This window comes from Saimiri boliviensis, chromosome 2 (genome assembly GCF_048565385.1).
Source record: "Saimiri boliviensis isolate mSaiBol1 chromosome 2, mSaiBol1.pri, whole genome shotgun sequence".
NCBI classification, from domain to species: domain Eukaryota; kingdom Metazoa; phylum Chordata; class Mammalia; order Primates; family Cebidae; genus Saimiri; species Saimiri boliviensis.
Genome location: NC_133450.1, coordinates 84955097 through 84971628, shown reverse-complemented (window position 1 = coordinate 84971628; position 16532 = coordinate 84955097). Strand labels below are relative to the sequence as shown.

Genomic DNA, 16532 nt, shown 5'->3' with positions numbered 1-16532 from the left:
CTTGTTACGCAGGCTGGAGTGCAATGGCGCGATCTCGGCTCACCGCAACCTCCGCCTCCTGGGTTCAGGCAATTCTCCTGCCTCAGCCTCCTGAGTAGCTGGGATTACAGGCATGTGCCACCATGCCCAGCTAATGTTTTGTATTTTTAGTAGAGACGGGGTTTCACCATATTGACCAGGATGGTCTCGATCTCTTGACCTTGTGATCCACCCGCCTCGGCCTCCCAAAATGCTGGGATTACAGGCTTGAGCCACCGCGCCCGGCCATAACCAGGTGTCTTAACCCGATTTTTCTGAGCAGCATTGGCATATTTTATTCTGTATCTCTAGAAGTGTTCATATTTGTTAAAGTTTCCCACAGTCTTTTTAAACAGGGGAAGTTTTGTGTGTGTGGTATTTACAAATGGGGTTATTTTACTTAACAATAAGTGTCATAAGAAAAGTCAGTTCTTATGCTGACATTGACTTTTCAGTGAAAATATTTCACCTTTTGTTAGTAAAATTCTTGTGTAGGATCTGTAGTCCTTTTGAATAGCTGCTCCTTCTACAGTCAACACTAATTACATTTCAATCTTTGAATAAGGCCACCTTGGCTTAATACAATCTTAGCTCCCTGTTGGTAAATTAATCCACATATTTGAATTTCATGAAACAGCCACAATTTACATTTCCTTGACAACAAACCTCAATCCAATATTTTCATAGAACAACGTTTCTCAGCTGGGCACTAGTGTCTTAAGCAAATGTGGATTTCCTTCCCAATCAAAGTGTAAACACAGAATTAATTAATGAATTTAAGGACAGCTGTTCTCCACTTGCAGGCACTGGGCCACGTTTACAATCCTAATGCACACCACAGACACGCTTGCGCCGTCGGGGACTGAGCCTAACCAAAGGCTTACATAATTTGGCAGTAAATGCTGATCAATTGCCAGGATGCAACATTGTGGCACTTGGCAAATAAAAGTGGTGTTTTGGAGTGGAAATAATGCTTTATGAAAAGACTGCTAAATGATGATAATTGCTTTAGTTAGCGAGATCAATGAGTGTGTTTGTAAGAACAAAGGGCTTAGCTCTTGGAAGAACTATGAACATATGCCAGATAGAAACATTTCCTCTCTCGGGGCCATCACATGTTATCAGCTGAGCATGGAGATTAGTCACGTAATTCTGGTCCACACATCGCGGTCCCACCACTCTCATTCTCAGTGGCACCTCCAAAAACTGCATGCATATTCACCAGCCATTCCAGGGGCCCTGCGGCTACTGAGAAAATGCGGCCAGACAACCTGAAACCTTCACCTTTATACTGTGGCTGGCCCTCGTCTCCACAGACAAGAGTCCCCATCAGTCAAGCCAGGCTGGCCCAAGCAATCGGCATAGTACCTAGCACAGGGCAGAGACTCGAGATATGTTTGCTTTGAACAAGTAATTCTATTTTATCACACTTAAAAGAGCATCTAACACAGTAGGTAGGGAGGTGATGAGTCTCAGTGCAGTCTTAAGCTTAATTCCAGGAAATAAGAATTGAACCACCAACCAAAAAGTAATTTCCCCTGAGTAGGATCCTGTGGCTGCCTCATTTAGAGAGAAGATACTGCCAGTCTGATGATATACATGAGTTAAAACCTCTAAACCTGGGGTGTCCAATCTTTTGGCTTCCCTGGGCCACACTGGAAGAAGAATAATTGTCTTGGGCCACACATAAAATGCACTAACACTAATGATAACTAATAAGGTTTAAAAAAAAAAATCAAAAAAATCTCATAATGTTTTAAGAAGGTTTATGAATTTGCATTGAGCACATTCAAAGCCATCCTGGGCCACATGCAGCCCACGGGTGGCGGGTTGGACAAGCTGGCTAAACAGTGGATAACATATTTACTCCTAAAGGATTTGTCTGTGGAACTAGTGGGAAGAAAGGATTTTGTATGGGGATATTCACATTATATCCTCAACTAAATGAAATTGAAAGATCAGGGTGTGGAAAACCAAGATTAATGAAATGCATGTGAGTTTCGACATACTCCCTAACATGACAGACAGAGGCAACCTTACCTAACCTGAGCTTTATGTTTCCTCTCTCCATGTTTTGTAGTGCAAATGTAGGAAACTGACCAAACTCTTCAGATTTCAAAGGAAGTGTCTTTGTACATAGTCAAGCCTTTAGAAATCCCTGGAAAAACCATTTCAAAAATAAACTTGAGGTTTGGAAATGAAAGCAGAGTTGCTGTCTGTTTTACACAATTCAGGATGGTTTGAATCTCTTTAAACGAGGCTGACTTCTATTTCGGGGAAAAAAATTAAACTTTAATATTGACTGCTACAGCTTCCCCCTAAACCCAGCTCATACAAAAAGGAAAATGGCAAAAAAGAAAAGCCTGTAAACAGGCTTCTTTTACTAGGGTTGGAGAGCTGGGAATCAACCAGGAGTTTAAAAATCTGGAGTCAGCCAGGCACGGTGGCTCGCACCTATAATCCCAGCATTTTGAGAGGTTGAGGTGGGCAGATCACCTGAGGTCAGAGGTTCAAGCCAGCCTGGCCAACATAGCAAAATACTAAAAATATTACTAAAACACAAAAAAACTTAGCCAGGCACGGTGGCGGGCACCTGGAATTCCAAGTAATTGAGAGGCTGAGGCAAGAAAAATCACTTGAACCCCGGGGGTCGGAGGTGGCAGTGAGCCGAAATGCTGTCATTGCACTCCAGCCTGAGCAACAGAGTGAGACTCCATCTCAAAAAGAAGAAAGAAAAGAAAATCTGGAGTCACTAGGACTCAACTCATCTAATCCATGCCAGCCCTGGGAGCATGGGCACCAAGTGGCTGTCTCCCAAGAAGCTCCCACCTCCCCATGGAAGCCTACCTACCTCCTTTCCCTATGGAAGCTCTCACTTCCCTTGATCTCACTTCTCTTAACTGATTAGCACATACATCATCACTTAATTTACAGTGTTCATATGTTACCAATTTAATTTTTATTAATTTTTTATTTTTATTCCTTTAATAAATCCAGTGGTTCATATTTTAAATACCTTATGATCACTGAAAAAAATGGAGTTCACGTCCAAAAAAAAGGGTTAAATAAGTCATTCATCTTTTTCACCTCTTGAGCCTTAAAAGATTTCTCAAAGTTCTCCCACCAATGCAGAGCTAAGCTACAGAAGTTTACGATTCTGAAGACAAGTCATGGAGCCTGATTCCGAGATGCAAAAGCAGGAAACAGTTCTAACATTTGGCTCAAGTCCAATATCGGTTCTAGACAAGTTTTTTTTTTTTTTAATTGCATTTTAGATTTTGGGGTACATGTGAAGAACATGCAAGATTGTTGCATAGGTACACACATGGCAGTGTGGTTTTCTGCCTTCCATCCCCTCGCCTGTATCTGTCATTTCTCCCCATGCTCTCTCTTCCCACCTCCCCACTCCCCGTCCCTCCCCCATTTCCTCCCAACGGACCCCAGTGTGTAGTGCTCCCCTCCCTGTGTCCATATGTTCTCATTGTTCAACACCCGCCTATGAGTGAGAACATGTGGTGTTTGATTTTCTGCTCTTGTGTCAGTTTGCTGAGAATGATGGTTTCCAAGTTCATCCATGTCCCTACAAAGGACGTGAACTCATCGTTTCTGATGGCTGCGTAATATTCCATGGTGTATGTGTACCACATTTTCCCTATCATATCTATCATCGTTGGGCATTTGGGTTGGTTCCAGGCTAGACAAGTTTTTTTAATTTCTGTTTTCCTGTCTGTAAAGTCAGACTGCCAATGATGACTTCATAAAGTAATTAGGAAAATCACATACTGTGTGCTAAATGAAATGACAAGGATCAGCCAGGCACAGTGGCTCACACTGGTCATCCCAGCACTTTGGGAGGCTGAGGCAGGCAGATTACTTGAGCCCAAGAGTTTGAGATCAGCCTGGGCAACATAGGGAGACACCATCTCTAGGAAAAATACAAAAAATTAAGCTGGGCGTGGTGGTTCAAACCTGTAATCCCAGCACTTTGGGAGGCCAAAGCAGGCAGATCACCTGAGGTAGGGAGTTTGGGACCAGCCTGATCAACATGGAAATACATCTCTACTAAAAATACAAAATTAGCCAGGTGTGGTGGCACATGCCCGTTAATACCAGCTATTAGGGAGGCTGAGGCTGGAGAATCGCTTGAACCCAGGAGGCAGAGGCTGCAATAAACTGAAATCACACCACTGCACTCCAGCCTGGGCAACGAATGCAAAACTTTGTCTCAAAAGGAAAAAAAAAAGAAAGAAAAGAAAAAATAGAAAAATTAGCTGGGTGTGGTGGTATCTGACTGTAGTCCCAGCTACCTGGAAGGCTGAGATAGGAGATCAGCTGAACCCAGAGAGGTCAAGACTGCAGGGATCTGTACTCTAGCCTGGGTGACATACTGAGACCCTGTTCTCAAAAAATAATAATAACAGGGATCTGAGAAAGAATTCAATGTAGCATTTATGGACACCAGAAAGCTGGCTTTGTTCATAAAATGTTTTTAAACACTTATGAGGAAAAGACTAAAAACCTCACTAATTAACCAAGCAGCATTACCTCCAGTATCCTGAAATATTTTATTAACTAATTAAGAAGCCAGAGGGCTGAGAATCTAAAGTACAATGCTATGTCCATAGTGGAGCTGTAATAAATATTTGTTGGGTAAATAAATGAACATCATCATACTGCCATGTACATAGAAAACCTCTCAACCAGAGGTGACAGATCCATGCCATTTGTGCTGTAGTTTCCTCTATGAAGCCTAAGCTCAAATTATATCAAAAACGGGTTACGACCATTTTCGCTCTAAGCACAGATCTGGCTTCAGAATCCTCCTCCACACTGCATCCCTGCAGTCACTCCCAATTGGTTGCTTAGTGCAGACACAAAATAAAGTGCACTTGCCATCCCTGACGTATGATACTTACCGAAATCTACACTGAGGCCAAAATGTCCAAGAAATAAATTACCCCCTGCTTAGACTTCTTAGTGTTGTCACTGGTAACTGTGTAGTCAACTCAGCCCTGAAAACTTACTCAAACCCAGGGCAGACCTTATGCTCAAGTTCACACTGTTGGCATTAATACCATCAGACAAGGTTACCAAAAGGAAGGGAGTATTTTTGCAAGTACCCAGCAAAAGAAGTTTCTGTTCTTACACTGTGCAGCAATAATTGTTTTTCAGTTTTTTTTTGAGGCAGAGTCTAGCTCTGCCCCAGGCTGGAACACGGTGGCGCGATCTCCGCTCACTGCAACCTCCATCTCCAGGGTTCAAGCAATTCTCCTGCCTCAGCCTCTGGAGTAGCTGGGACTACAAGCACGTGTCACCATGCCCAGCTAATTTTTGCATTTTTAGTAGAGACAGGATTTCACCATGTTGGCCAGCATGGTCTCTATCTCCTGACCTCAAGTGATTCACCCGCCTCGGCCTCCCAAAGTGGGATTACAGTCGTGAGCCACCACGCCCAGCCCACACTATTTTTATAAGCTTTACTTTAGACATTTTTGTTTCTCCTCCAGTCAAAAGCTGTCTCCTTTCACCTATGAAAATCCTGTTCTTTCTTTGAGGCTCGCCTCCTGGAGGTAGCTCCCGCCTCTTCCCTGGCATTCCAGCACAGACCAGCACCACACGGCTCAGCACAGGCTCTCCAGCCGCAGCTTCGCTGGTAGATTACTTTTGTCCCAGCAACCACATTTCAAGCTTTTTCTACTGATTCTGAGTCAGACACACATATCATCCCTCCATGGGGCTAGCCATGGTGCTTTCTTTGTATCATCTTGCCTGATGGGATCCTCACAGGAGCTGTTTTCTCCGCTTTAGAGATGTCTAATCTGGCAGGTAATTTCCTCTGAGGCATTACACTTGGGCAAGGGACAGCACCCAGACTTTCTGTCTCTAAGACCCGCACTCTTTCTTGAGTAGAGATCACATTTTCACTTTTCTGCCTCCCACAGTTTGTGTTCAATTTGGCTGACATGGTCACTGGAGGGCTGTGGACCACAGTGTGTCACTATGTCCCACAGCAGCGGTGTCCCAGCAAGACAAGCTCTTATCTGTCAGAGCTCAGTGGAAGTGTCACTCCTCAGCCAGGCCTTCCTCCTTTCTACATTTCTGGCATCCACATATAAATGAATGAATGAGCGAGTGAGCGAATGAATGAATGAACGAACTAATAAAGCATGCTCAATGCACACAGCCCTCTAAACTTTGTTTTAAAATGTGAACAGTGTAAAAGAAAAATGAAAAGTCAAGTTTTCCATAACAAATAGCCATCCTTCAGGTACCTCCAGTCCCAATATTTAGAACTGTTTAAAACAGGAGAACCAGATCCACAGCCTCATGGAGGCTTTCCTTCCCACCTCCAACCTCCACAGCACAAGGTTTGTATGTTCTAAAAGAAGAAATTAGGCTCTGGGGTGATCAATCATTTCTTAAGGGAGGCATGGACCATGTGGAATTCCAGCAATGCCAGCTATAACAAGCCTGGTTGCCAGAACATCTCAGAGATGTCTACGAAGTGAATTCCAAAGCTCGGTATTCTCCCTTGGAATATTCTGTGCTTTCAGCAAAGCCTGTCACTTCTCAGTCATTCAAAACAACAGATCCAATCAGGGAAAATTATCCCATCTTTGTCCTCAACAGGGAAAGAAGTGAGGGAATGTGCATCATGAGCAAATTTAGCCAAATGATCACAAAATCCAGAGCCACCAGGGAAGTGTCCATGCCATGCTGCCTTCTCAGATCCCTGGGGGTCATCAATTCTCAAACCAACCCAGTCTCATAAATGCATGAGTCAGTTGTTTGCAGGGGGCCCAGAGAGACTATGCTATAAAGGACAGGCACCTGGATTTTGCCACAGAAACCTACTCTATATTGTATAGTGTGGCTATTAAAAATGTGGATGATAACATTGTGTAGGCACACAAAATATTTTTAAATAAAATCAAAGTAAACCTTCTGAGGTATGTTTAGAAGCTGAGCAGGCTGCTGCATGTATAAATTCAGGTTCTCTGTTGTTGTTCCAGACAGCTATTCCCTGCAAAGTTGATGACACCAAGGACCTCATCCTTCAGGAAGATCTTCCTCCCCAGAATTCTCTCAGATGGGCAGCAGAGGAAGGGGGATTACCCAAACCCAAACTCCAAAGTCTCCTCAAACAGGCTGTGCCTTGCTGTCATCAGTCCCTCAGGCACTTGCAGAATGGCCTTTGGTTTAGACATTTTGTTTCGACATTGCGAGCAGTGCCATGGTCCTTAGCTCCCTTTCTCCATCCTAAAGCACCCTCACCCCTTTCCAGCCTCTATCTGCTGCCTCAGGCTCCCTGGCATCACAGATCTATACAGATGGGTTTGTTAGCCTCAAATTATATCTGGAAATTAACTGGGTAGAAACAAACACATACATTTAAAGGAAATGTATGAGAGAGAAGGGCCATTCGTGTCCCCTTTCAAAGTAGACAGTGTCTCCTGGCCAGTAGCTGTGTCCCATGCCTATAATTCCAACACTTGGGGAGGCAGAGGCAAGTGGATCACTTTAGCCCAGTAGTTCAAGACCAGCCTGGGCAACACTGCAAAATCCTGTCTCTACAAAAAGTACCAAAATAAAAAAAATCGCCAAGCATGGAGACACATGCCTGTAGTTCCAACTACTCGGGCAGCTGAGGTAGAAGGATCACTTGAATCTGGGAGGTCGAGGCTGCAAGGAGCCATGATTACACCATTACACTCAAGCCTGGGGAACAGAGAGAGAACCTGTCTTGTTGAAAAAAAAAAAAAAAGGAATGTGGCCAGCTGTCACGGCTCACACCAGTAATAACAGCACTTCGGGAGGCCAAGGCAGGTGGATCACTTGAGGTCGGGAGATCGAGACCAGGCTGGCAAACATAGTGAAACCCAGTCTCTACTAAAAATACAAAAATTAGCCGGGCATGGTGGTGCGCGCCTGTAATCCCAGCTACTTGGGAGTTTGAGGCAGGAGAATCCCTTGAACCTGGAAGGAAGAGGGTTGCAGTCAGCCAAGATCATGCCACTCCAGACTAGGCAACAGAGCGAGACCGTGCCTCAAAAAAAAAAAAAAAAGAATGTGTCTCCTTCTTGGCCCCATTTCGCAAGTACAGAATCCCTTCCTCTCTGATCTCTAGAAGCCAGAGGAAAGCAGGAGAGACTGGGGCACAAGTTAGAACTGGGGTTCTCTGCCTACATACCTTCCTAAGCCAGACCCTAGAACTGGTGAGTAAAAGCCATCCACTCCATTATTTTTACATTTAAATATTTTACAATATATAGATGTTTCCAGCAAGGAAGTTTCACGATTCACATTTTTCAATAACCAGAAATTAGACTGGTAAGCCAAAATTGAAGTTTTAATTATATAAACAAAAAAGAATGATGCATTTTAGCTTTTTAGGGTTTGTCAGTATAACTTTCGTATTCATATGAATGTGAAATTTTTTTTTTTTTTTTTTTTTTTCTTTTGAGACAGAGTCTCACTCTGCCACCCAGGCTGGAGCGCAGTGTTACAACCTCAGCTCACTGCAATCTCCGTCGCACCAGGTTGAAACATTCTCCCACCTCCTGAGTAGCTGGGACTACAGGCACCTGCCACCATGCCCAGCTACTTTTTGTATTTTTAGTAGAAACTGTTTCACCACACCCGGCCTGAATGTGGATATTTTAAATTTTCAGTATCCTAAAAGTATGCTAAAATTTAATGGCCCACTCAAGATCTTTTTATTTTTTTCATTTTTATTTTTGAAACAAGGTATTTCTCCAACACCCAGATGGGAATGCAGTGGTGAGATCATAGCTCACTGTAACCTCGTACTCCTGGGCTCAAGGGATCCTCCTGCCTCAGCCTCCCAAGTAGCTGGGATTATAGGCATGAGCCAGCATGTCCAACCTATTATTCTTATTTTGTTAAAAATAGCTTTTTACAAGCAGTTTTGGAATTTAAAACTTTTTCCTTGCCCTGTCCTCAGCCACACCTTCGGTCTTGCTTAGTTCCTATTTTAGTCTTTCACAAGCTTGTATAATGTACAGATGCCTTTAAAGAGAAAAAAAATTGTCAAAGATCCTTAGCGTTTACTTAATGTTTCTCATAAAATGTACAAATATAAAACTATTATAGTTCTCATATTACCATAAAACCAAAACATATCTGCACATTAAATATAATTACAAAGCAATATAATTCAAATTCACAACATATTTAATATACAGGGTAATGATAATTTTGCTGAAACGGTATCACTTTACAGGGTGTGAATAGGCACTTACTAGTCATGATTTCACTGCACAGATGTTACCTGCCTAGTACAATGAGATGCCTCCAATATCTATCACCTTTTTAAAATTCAAACAACTATGAAACCTTCATTTCTCTAGTCTGCCATAAAGCTGTTGGGTCTTCCTGGGGTATAAAGGCATCGTTTATGTGTTCTATCCATCTTGGTTCTTCCAGTAGTTCCTGATACTTACAATCATATAACCTGACACCCAAACTATTATAAACGCTGGAATGGATCGGTAGTATCAGTGGTCATCAGCTCATCTGGGACATGCTCATACCAATGCTTTATGTAATTACTAACAAGTTCTTACCAAGAGCCTATTACTATGCTAGGCACCCTTCTACAACAGTTAAATGGGGAGACAAAGTCCTTTTCTCACAGAACTCACACTCTGGTATGGAGAGTGCGGATGAATAAGAAACTCACAGAGCATGATAAGAAAATGAATTGGGGTAGGTGACAGTGAGGTGAGGGTCGTGGTAGTGACGGTCCATTCTAGATAGACAGGTAAGGAAGCCCTGGCTGGGAAGGGAACATTTGCTTTGAAAGAGAAGCTGAGATCTCCACAAGCCGTGTGAGTGCCAGGTAGACAGAATAGCAAGCGTAAAGCTCAGGAGGGAGAAATGTGCTAGGAAGTCAGAGAATAAGCGGGAAGGCAGACTTGGCCAGAGCCAGTTGGGAGATGGGGAGAAAAGAGCAGCTAAGGGCAGAGGAATGGGCAGGAGCCAAACCACAGGGAGTCATGGGCCTGAGTACAATTCTGGGTTTCGACCCAAGTTGGGTGAGAAGTCACCAATAAGAGCTAAGGTGTTATTTAAGGCCGGGGACTGAAAGAGCTCAGCTAGGAAGACACGGAGATGGAGAAGTGCGGAGGGAGCTCCTGCTGAACCGCAGTGGCTTAGTGGCCCCGCAGAACAGCATCGCCTGGGAGCATGGGAGAAAGGCAGAATCGTGGGCTCCACCCCAGACCCACTGAATCATCACCTGCTTTTCCCACATTCAGAACGAGAATCTGTGCTCTAGCACGCCAGCACTAAGAAGACAAGGAAAACGGGAGAAGCAGGCACAGACAACTGAGTGGCCAGGGGATGGGAGGAAACCTGGAGAGCCTGGCATCCCAGAAGCCCGGAGAAGTGGGGCTGCAAAAAGGAAGGAGGGGACAAGTAAGCCAAAGGCTGCCATTAAGCAGACAAAGACTGGAGCATCCCGCACGAGGCGGGACGGAGATCAAAGGTGACCTGAACAAGAACTTTGGTGCCAGAGTGGAATGCATGGACCAGAATGGGCTAACAAAAGAATGTAGGAAAAATAACTCTTTCAAGGGATGTTAATCATGCAGAAATTAACATTTAAAAAAAGGCTATCTCAGAAAACAGATGCCCACCCCACACTCTCCCCTTTGCTCCAGGATGAAATCTCTGTTATATTTGCTTCCTCTCTCTAGGAATGTGTGTACAGCTGTGGGGGTTGGTGGTGCAAAGAGAAAGTCTGTAACCTGGTATGCATGCTAAATATTTCTGAGCAGGACCATTACCTAATTTTATGGATTATTACTTTCTTCCTTCCTCTGGCTGTTGCCTGTTGTCCTGAGTTGCAACTGAGCTCCTAAGGGTGTGACAAGATCAGCTGAAGAGGTGTGGTCTGTGTTTTGACAAAAGCCAGTTGCCAGTTGCAGAAGCAAATGGAGATACCCCCTCATCCTGGGAATGCCAAAAAAAAAAAAAAGGTAAGAGAATCCAAACTAGAAAAAAAGAGTCACTTTTTTTTTGTTTCTTTGAGATGAAGTTTTGCTCTGTCATCAGACTGGAGTGCAGTGGTGTGATGATCTCAGCTCACTGCAACCTCCACCTCCCAGGTTCAAGCAATTCTCCTGCCTCAGCCTCCTGAGTAGCTGGGATGACAGATGTCTGTTACTACACTCGGCTAATTTTTGTATTGTTAGTAGAGACAGAATTTCACCATCTTGGCTGGTCTCGAAGTCCTGACCTCATGATCCAACCGCCTTGGCCTCCGAAAGTGCTGGGATTACAGGCGTGAGCCATCACATCCAGCTTAGAGTTACCTCTTTCCCTCTCCTCTACGGAACCCCCAGAGCAATTCTTGCCTACCTTCTGCACCCATCCTACTCTAGGTGGAGGGGTACATACATAAAACAACATTCTAAAGGCAAAAAGGCTTTCAGGGACCATCTAACACACCCCTGCCTTCCCTTAGATGAGTCAGTTTCAAACTTCCTACTTCCAAATGTTTAGGCCCAAACCTCCGCTCTGGGATCTAATTCCACGTCCGTCATCTCTTTTCTTGTACCAGTAATGCAACAATAGCAATCCCAGTTTATTTTCTTCTACCTAAAGCCAATACTGACACTAGGTCCCTCGCCTCCGCCTTACTATCTCACAATATGCAACCTGGGAGCAATTTTTAGTTTGCAATAATAATGATAATGCAATTAACTCTTAAACACGCTTACCATATACCAAGTACTCATTTAAGTACTTTTACATTAAACATTAACCTACTCTGAACTATGCTGTCCAAAAAATCCTCCAGACACTAACCCCACGTTGAACATTAACATATGCGTTTCCATTTGCGTGGTTAACGGATGGCCACAGAGCAAACTGCAAAAAAAGAACAGTATTTAAATGCCTTTGTTTTCTCTTAGGGGCTCAGTTTATGCAAGTTCTTGTATTAAAAACCAAAGTGCAATTTATTTTGCTGGGTAGATCTCTCCTGGGAGGCTTCTCTGAGTCACACCAGTGGAAATCGTGGGGGGAAGCCCTGGACAAGTTTATCCTGTTCTCTGACTTCCTGAGGGTGGCAGGAAGCAGACCTTCCTACCAGAACAGTGCCAGGTTGTGAAATGAAAAAGACAATAAAAGAAAAAAAAATCACCACAAGAAAAGGAGAAAATACTGAAGAGGAAAAAGGAAGAAACATAAAAGAGAGACAATAAAAAGAAGTTACCCTCTGGCAGGGATTAAGGGGTTTTTTTTGTTTGTTTGTTTGTTTTGTAATCACCCATCTATAGATGAAAGGGCCCCACATGGATTTCATCTGGTCACCTCGGCTGCTTACAGCTCCAGTGACTGCTCTGCTTGTAAAATATGAGCAGACAGTTGCAGGGAGAAGACGTGATAATCAATCTAAAATCTAAAGAAGCCAAGAACGCTAAATAACAAAAGGAGAGACATTAAAAACCCACGATCAGCATCCCAGAGAAAAATCTGCCTCAAGAAAGCCTTTCACTTAGGCCTGGGAACAATCACTCACATCCAGATTCATGATCTCAGGCAGGACCCCGCTGCTGCCCCCATCCACACAGCAGCACACGACCCCTGGCAGCACCACATGCTGAAGAGCAGGGATGGGACCCAGATCCGAGGCCACTCACGTCACCACTCCCTACTGCCTTCTCAGGGTGCTTTGTGCTGTAAAAACAGGCTCTTCTGCTCTAAAGCAGGCTCAGAATATTTAGGGAAAGGGGCCGTTTTTTCCTTCAGGTAGGTGATTATACTCTTTCCACTGAGAAACAATGTCTCAATCCTAATGCTTGTTTTAGCCAAGAGTCTTGTCAGACCCTTAACCTGGAGTTCTCACATCTAAAGGCACCACCAAGAACATGACCTGGACAGATCTCCTAAGCCCAGGTGTGGCGGAGGAAAGAGGGGTCCTTTTCACATTTAAGGATAGAAAGGGAATTAGGAAATTTAGTTTAAGAGCCTCTTGACAGCACAGGGATGCCTATACTTTTTCTGTACATAATGGTATATTAGCTTGGGCTGCTAGGACAGAATACCACGGATCCAGTGGCTTAAACAACAGAAATATATTTCTAACAGTTCTTGAGGTAAGAAGTCCAAGATCAAGGTGCCAGCCAGTTCAGTCCCTGGTGAGGGCTCTCTTCCTGGCTTGCAGACAGCTGTCTTCTTGCTATGTCCTCACATGGCCTTTCCCTGGTGAGATCACACAGATTCTCTCACTCTTCCTCTTCTTATAAAGCCAATAATCCCATTATAAGGGCCCCATCCTCGTGACCTAATCTAACCCTCATTACCTCCCAAAGACCCTGTCTTCAAATACCATAATACCGGGAGTTAGGACTTTAACTTTCAGTATCAATTATGTGAGGATACATTCAGCCCACAGCAAATGGATGGGAACAAAAGCAAGCAGATGGGAAATGAGAATACCATCATCCAGCAGCATGGAGCCAACAAACATTCGATAGATAGAAAATAATTGTTCACAAGCTTTTTCTTAGTTCCCTAATGGTTGAGTCTTTATCTTCCCGTTCATTTGTCTCTTTTCAAGAGCAGTCAGACTAAAAAGAATCTAACTGCATTAAAAATTATATGAAACAACTTCACTGAAGGGGGTGATAGAAAAAGGTGCTGACCTAAATAACTCCAGAAATGAGTGGAATCTCTAAGACCAAAGGCAAAGGTACTGTACAGAAGTATTTTACTATAGTTGATAATGTTGTTTCCCATAGAGGAATGCATTAATGATTCCAAAACCACTATATATGTATCCTGGAACTGAACAATTAAGTAAATTGAGGCCAGGTGGTGGGAGCCTGCTTACTGCTGGAGAAGTTATAGACATGCAAGGGGAGGAGGCTCCAATGACCCATGTGGCAACTGATTCAAGCTGGAGACATCAGTACAAACTCATGTTTCACCTGACATGCAGATGCTTACATACAGGAATATTTATAAATATGTCTATATACGCAGGCTAGTGTACACATCTATGTTCCCTTGCTCTTTCAGCTGAGAACAGCTAGAAGCAACAATACCACAGTATCAACAAGTACCTTGCACCCAGATCGTGATCTCTAATACCAATAAATTCTCCAATAAAAGGAAGGAGGGTACTTTGAATAAACAGCTTATTCTTCTAAGACTACGGCAGGAAATATACAAGATGAGCATGGAGTATCTTATAGTGCCAGAAATTTTTAAAGTACTTTAAAAAAGAACCCACAAAATTGCCCACAATGATTAAGGTCTATCAAAGGGACACAGGAGCCAAGTAAAAGATCTCCCAATGACCCGAACAATAAAGGAGTGTTAGATAACTCAAAGTACTAAATATCCATGAATCCACATTGATGACTAAATAAATACATAAATGGGGAAGAGCAGACAACTTGCCCATGCAGAATTCCAAATAATTTATTGAAAGAATCTGCCCTAAAAGACAGAGATCACAACTTGTCACTTCTTACATGTGGGCTGCACATAGTGACCTCCTCCCAGAAGCTACAGTAGAGAAAGAGGCAAAAAAGATTAACTTTACAGTGGAGAAACCGGACAGACAGAAACTGAGCCAGGCACATACTTTATCAAGACCAGCATTAGTAGTAATAAGTCATGTTGATATGTCCTGTGATGAGAAGGGCACTTTATCTCCATGGTCTCCTCCCAAAACCCCTAATCCCAGTCTGTGAGAAAAAAATCAGACAAATTCCAATCCTAGCAAATACCCTATCAATACCCTTCAAAACTGTAAATGTCATCAAAAACAAGTTATGTCTCAAACCATCACAGCGAAACCATGACAACTAAGTGTAGTATCCTGGATGGGATCAGGGAACACAAAAAGGACATTAAATAAAACTAAGAAGGTCAGGATAAAGTGTGGACTCTAGCTAATAATAACTTATCAAAAATTTTTCATTAATTGTGGCAAACCAAATGTATGATATTGATTATAGGGGAAATTGGGTGTCGTTTCTGTATGATCTTTGCAATTTCCTCATCAATTTAAAGCTATTCTAAAATTAAAGGGTTTTTTTTTTTGTTTTGTTTTGTTTTTTTTTTTTAGACAGAGTCTCACTCTGTCACCTAGGCTGGAGTTCAGTGGCGCGACCTCGGTTCACTGCAACCTCTGTCTCCGGGTTCTTGTAATTTTCCTGTCTCAGCCTCCATAGTAGCTGGGACTACAGGAGCATGCCATAACGCCCAGCTAATGTTTTGTATTTTAGTAGAGATGGGGTTTCACCATGCTGCCCATACTGATCTCCAACTCTTGAGCTCAGGCAATCTGCCTGCCTCGGCTGCCCAAAGTGCTGGGATTACAGCATGAGCCACCGCGTCTGAATAGGGTTTGTTTGTTTTTTTTTAAGCAATGTCAAGAAAAGGGAGGCACCAGGCCGTCAAAGCCACTGATGCAGTCAATGTGGTCACTCCAGCGCTGCACACCCAAACTCCTGACTCACCTCCACCTCTGGCATGCTGGGAGGCCAGTGCAGAGATACGTCCTTCAATAGGTCACAGGCACACATGCTGGTCAGGCCTCAGAACACTGCTCTCAGATGACACCACTGCCAGGAAGAACAGGGCAAACATCTCGCTGGGCCAGTGAACACGGAGCATCGCACCACAGGTACACATGAAGGGAAGCCCAGCAAGTCTCCGAGCTCAGGGACTAGACAAGGTAAGGTATGAATATGAGCTACGTGGTGATAATTTATGAGCTGTGGACAGTTTTCCACAAGCCAGAGAGCAGAACTAGAGGACTGAAAAACTGCAAACTGCATCGTATTACAGAAAGAAGGAGCAAGCAGAGAGCTGGGCAAACATGGTAGACTGACCTTCCCCAGAAAACATGCTTCTCCAAGAGAGACATGATAGTTGGATGAAAAACAGGAGAACTGATTTAGTCACAGAGCAGAAAGGGAGAAACCAAATAGGAAAGAATAAAGGAGAAAGAGAAAGGGATTGAGAGCAAGAAACAAGTACCAAAAAATGAGATATGAGATGGAGATAATTATATGGAACAAGATATTCATTACACTGGTTTGGCCACAGGAAACCACAGTGATAGGAAACACAGACTGGGGTGTTATTTTGGCTGAAAACAAGGGGCCACATTAATAAGCAACACTGGAGAACCCAGCATTCCTGACCCACAGGCAGGGAGCCTCCTTTCCTCCCCAGCAATGCCTCTTCCCAGCTACTCCTCTCGTGTAAATGCTTCCTCCTTAACCGGCCACGTAGGTGTCTCTGATGCTGTCCCCAATGTCTCGGACAACTTGGACTGCTGCTTCTACTACCAACCCCAAAGGCGCAAGCCACCTCCACTCCTGTTTCTTTGCAAAGCTAGTGCTGTCAAAGCTCTGAGTCACTTAACTGAAGACAGTGTCTGCCACCCAATGACAAAGACCCAATCCAGAGACCCACCATATACCCAGGCAACATCTCCCTAGATCCTTTCCCATCACCCCTCC

General features: G+C 43.7%; 1 protein-coding gene across 3 annotated transcripts in view; it reads right to left on the bottom strand.

Moving 5' to 3' along the window:
- The window catches only part of CGNL1 (cingulin like 1), a 192437-nt gene that overhangs the window by 132088 nt on the left and 43817 nt on the right, over positions 1–16532 (bottom strand). The window contains exon 1 of one of the 3 annotated variants that reach the window (XM_074393826.1): positions 15522–15730. The exons of the other annotated variants lie outside the window; for them this stretch is intronic. The gene's annotated coding sequence lies outside the window, so the exon portion shown is untranslated. Of the gene's footprint in view, positions 1–15521; positions 15731–16532 lie in introns of those variants that run through there. 3 annotated transcript variants of the gene reach the window in all.